The sequence below is a fragment of the Notechis scutatus genome, chromosome 1, assembly GCF_049901735.1.
Source record: "Notechis scutatus isolate UNSWTSFEM ecotype Mainland chromosome 1, rNotScu1.2, whole genome shotgun sequence".
Classification (NCBI taxonomy): domain Eukaryota; kingdom Metazoa; phylum Chordata; class Lepidosauria; order Squamata; family Elapidae; genus Notechis; species Notechis scutatus.
In genome coordinates, this window is record NC_142009.1 from 115,629,366 (window position 1) to 115,634,372 (window position 5,007).

General features: G+C 34.9%; 1 long non-coding RNA gene across 1 annotated transcript in view; it reads right to left on the reverse strand.

Moving 5' to 3' along the window:
- Positions 1 to 4,807, reverse strand: part of LOC148132956 (uncharacterized) — a 5,873-nt gene extending 1,066 nt beyond the window's left edge. The window contains exon 1 of the long non-coding RNA XR_015745407.1: positions 4,722 to 4,807. This is a non-coding gene — a long non-coding RNA (uncharacterized LOC148132956). The remainder of the gene's footprint in view (positions 1 to 4,721) is intronic.
- Between the last annotated feature and the right edge of the window lie 200 nt (positions 4,808 to 5,007).

Below are 5,007 nucleotides of genomic sequence, written 5' to 3' on the forward strand. Positions count from 1 at the left end.
AGCTTCCAGTGGCTATAGCTTCCATTCTAAGAAATCCTTTCAGAATAGCCTATAAAAATGGCTGATCTTCCTTTATGCAATGATGAATTAAGGACCACCACCTACTAAGATAAAAGCTCTTCCTTGCAATGACTGGAATCCTGTACAAGCTTGCCTGCAGTTTTCATTCATTCCAGTGTGGATACTTCATGTATTACACTCAGGGGTGGGATTCAAATCTCTTAACAAACAGTTCTGTGGGCGTGGCCTAATTTGTGGGTGTGGCTTGGTGGTCATGTGACAGGTGGGAGTGGCTTGTTGATTGGGCGTGGCTAAGTGTGTGATGGGTGGGTGTGGCCATGTCTAAGCCAATTAGACTGATGGTCAGGAGGTCTGTAATATTGAAAACTGTAAGGTGACTTCTGCCTTCTAAACATATTATGTTCATCTGCAAGAAGCCTCTTTCCGCCTCTGCTGAACTGACTGCAATAGTTTTAATAATATCTCTAGCCGTTTTAATGCTGCAAGGAATTGTATAATTTTTAGACATTTTCTATTAAATCATGATAATCATTAATATTGATTTCATAATTGAAAATTTGACCAGATTCAAACCAATTGTCCTTTAGCTGCTCTCCATGGAACCACCACTTCTTCAATTTTCCAATAATTTGGCTCCAAATAATTTAGAAATTTTAATTGATCAATGTCTTTAAATTGGCAGCCTGTTTTTAAATGTTCGCAATCCATCAATCTTCTTCAAATTAGTTACAATGCTTTGTATAAGTTTTTTACAAGGAAGTCCCAGAAATAGGATGATATTGTATAAAATTTATATTTTTAAAGGTTTCATCAACCTTACTTTCATATGAACCCTTTTCCTCTATAAGCATTTCAAATGATCTAATTGATCTTAGCACAAGTTTTTCAGCCTTTATAATGTCTTATGTTTCTTGCTTGCCATGCATTAGAAAGGAGAGATATTTCAATTAGCAGATCAATCATCAAGGCCAAATCTGTGAGAAAATATGAGTTTTCAAGACGGGCAGCCATACCGGAGTATTTTTTATTTGATCAGAAAAACTCATGTAGCACTGGATAAGCCCGCCACACAGCTAGGGTTGATCTTAAACTAGAGGCAGCCCATCTTGGTCCAAAAACTCTACCAATTTTTATAATTTCAATCTCAAGGTGTTCGGAAATTTTGTTAAGTTCAATTAGGTTCTTATTCGATTGATGGAAAATAGAATATATTTTATCAATAAAAATTTGAAAATGATTGATTTGCTTTATTTCCCTAATAGAATAATCTAAAACAAGTTGCAAATGACGGTTTAAACAGTGCCATATTATAATATTTGGAAACTCTTTGGCTGTCCTAGTGCTTGCCCCAGATTTTCTCCCAAGCATAACACTGGCTTCATCAGAGCAAAATCCAATTAAATGTTTCTCCAGATAGTTTCTATTAAACCCAACTTTATTCAAACTTTCTATAACCGAACAATATATCGTCTCTGCATCTTGTTTATCTAATTCTACTAGTTCAAGGAAAATTGTTGGTGAGAAAGCTGGACCCTCAACTTTTAAGTACAGTATAAGAACTGGTTTGGAAGATATTGTTGAGGCTTCATCAATTATCAAACAGATTTTGCAAGTTTTCTCAATAATTTTGGTAAATAAATGTTTCCTGATATCTTTTGCAATGAAATCTACTATTGCAACTGCAATTCTACGTGAATGCAACCCTGTTCCCAAATCTAAACAATTTCTTTTTTGTAATTCAATCAGATCTTCTATATATATGAAAATGGTCTGCACGTTTGTGCCAGACTATACGCTGTAATAAACACTCTACATGTACTATCCAGATATTTCTCACTCGTCTTCTCCAGTCCTTTGCTTATGACATCCTGCTCACATTGCTTCAACTTTGTTGTACAGATGTTGTGAGCCTTAGATGAGAAATGTTCCTTCAATTTCTTTTTGAGGGAAGTTTGTTGGATATCTTTACTCCTTCCCAGGGGTGAGATTCAAAATTTTTAACAACCGGTTCTGTGGGCGTGGCTTAGGTGGTGGGTGTGGCTTGGTGGTCATGTGACTGGGTGGACATGGCTTGGTGGTCATGTTATTGCTGGGTGTGGCCAATTCAATATCACTCACATTGAGGCACGCATCTCCTCGCCTGGCCATGACTGTGGGGATGCTGCAACAGCCATAAGTGAAAAATGGTCATGTCACTTTTTTCAGTGCCATTGTAACTTTGAATGGTCACTCCACACAGCAAAGTACCAGCAAAGGAGGAAAAAATTTCCAGAGAAGTTCCTGAGACAGAGTCTAGTCCTGCCAAGTCTAGTCCTGCCAAGAATGTAATAAGAGTTAATGGAGAGGCAGTTTCTGTAAGCAACACCAGAATGTTTCCTTCCTGCCTTCCTTACAGGATTAGGCCAGTAATTTCTTCTAACAACCGGTTCTCCGAACTGCTTAGAATGTTAACCGGTTCTAGCGAATAGGTGCGAACTGGTAGAATCTCACCCCTGCTCCTTCCTGATGGTTCAATTTGATAATTCTTTCACTCCTTAGGTCCGTGGACACTTTTTTCTTTGGTCGAAATTTCAAATCTTCTGCAATACTTGCAACCTAATTTTTTCTGGGAAACGTCCAATCCATCATATTTTTCCCTAAAATTATTGTACTGCTGGAGTGTCCAGCTGTCAGGAAGGTTCCCTTCAATGTCTGATTCAGCTCTTCCAGTACCTGGTGATGTGCTGGCTCCTTCCTCTGGTCCTGGTGTGGATGATGGCTCTTTCCTCTGGTCCTGGTGTGGATGATGGCTCTTTCCTCTGGTCCTGGTGTGGATGATGTACTGACTCTTTCCTCTGGTCGTGGTGTGGATGATGTGCTGGCTCTGCTTTCCTCAGACTCCAATGGTTGTGGTTGTGACTCTTTTGGATTTCCTTTTGTTTTCTTGCCATTTCATCTTGGCAATATGCTGCAAAAAAAAAAAAAAATCAACAGTGGTTTGGACTCAATTGTTGTAAGTTGAGTGGTGAAGGCAGTGGCAAGCGACGAAAGCAAGCAAGGAACAGAGATCAGTAATATTCAGTTACTTTTAAGAGGCCCTGACACTATAGCTAGTTAGTGTTTAAAAGGAACAAGTTTCACCAGACAAGAATGAGACGGAACTGAAAGTGGATTTGAAAATGACAGTCTATAAAAAAGATGTTGTACTGTGTATATAAAAGAATGGCTGATATTTTCATAATTACAATTCATTAATTGAAAAAGAAACACTTAAAATGGAAATACTATTAACAAACCAAGGGAGTTTGTTATTTTGTGCCAGTATTGGCACAAAAATCTTTCCTAGCCAAGACTACTTACCTGGACCAGCAGTCCCTAATGGAATGCTCTCTCTATAGCAGAGAGAGAGAAGCCAGGGGAAGCCATGTTTGGTCGCCTAACCTTTTTAGAATGCAGCTTAAAGATATACTGAAGCTTTTTACAGCCTTATGCAGATATATATAGTACAAAAAAAAGATAATAGTACAAAATCATCTAAGAAGTTAGATTACAAATGGAATTGATAGGCACATTCACAGAGCAATACTGAATTCTTTTTCTGAAATTTATTCCTCAGTTTAAAAAGCTGGAATATATGAATTCAGTATTGGGCACTGCTAGTGTAGCTATTCAAGAGGATATAGTGTCCAGGTTAGTGAAAATGGTAAAGCAACACATAGATTTAAATTTTAAAACCAGAAATATTTTTGTTGGTACCCACATAAAGGGAGTACAATACATATTTAATGTTACACGTGTTAACAGCGACTAGAATTATGTTTGCACAACAGTGGAAAAATGAAGAGATCCCCATAGATGAAAATGAAATTAAAATTTACAATGTGCAGAAATGGATAGAGATAAGAGGTAGAAATTAGGCGGAGAATGATCATTGCTGTGTATGAATTAAATACAGAGGGTTGATAATTATAAACATGTTGATATAATTAACAAAATTAGAATAAGTCAATACAAAGAAATTTAAATAATTTTTCTGTTACACTGCTGTACTTATTGATATTTGTTTCTGCTTTGCTTTTTCATTTATGAAATATTTTATAATACTTTATAATACTAGTATAATAGAATTACAGAGGTAAGGTAAAGTAAGGATATATTATTATAGAATAGATTGGTGATGATGAAATGAACATTATAAAGTAGATTAAGTAAAAATGGTGATTTGCCCACATAAAATGATGTAATATTAGTAGTCTAGTAAGTAAGTAATCATAGTAATAATATAGATGTATACAGTGGATTTATGATATAAGGATTAATGCAAATTGGAAGGGAAAGACTGCAGAGATTGTGCACAAGTGATTTGTACCAACCAACACACTATATAACTGAAGATGGTTTATGTTTTATGTTTGTTTTTGTTTAAAAAAAATAAAACACTTATTTAAAAAAAAATTCCATTTATGTATGCATGCAACTTCTTGTTACATTGATGTTGCTATATATTGATTTAAGCAGAAACAGATAATGTATAACATCAATATAACAAGAAGTTGCCTGTCTCCCTTTTGGTAAGTTAAAGAAACATCGAGATGAATAGTAAAATCATTTTTATTTATGTGTTTGTTTATTTCTTTAGTATCTGTTTTGTTTTTATGATTAATAAAAACAAAAACAGATACTAAAGATACTTCTTTACTATCTGTTTTTGTTTTTATTACCATTCAACTCTGGAAATAGTTCTTGAATTCCAATATCCAGTAGGACATATGTTAACTAAAAATAAAATACAAAGAAAAGTTGCAATTTTGAACTCTTTAAATATTACCTTAACATGGAAAGGTCTGCAGAAATTTAGCAGATCAAAGAATTATCATTCATTTGATAATCAGAATATTCAAAAATTAGCTAAAATGTATTCTCAATTTCAATAACTTGCATTATTTTTTTAAAAAGCAGTAAGCTGTTAAACAGTAGTTATAACAAATTACAAAATATACTGTATCT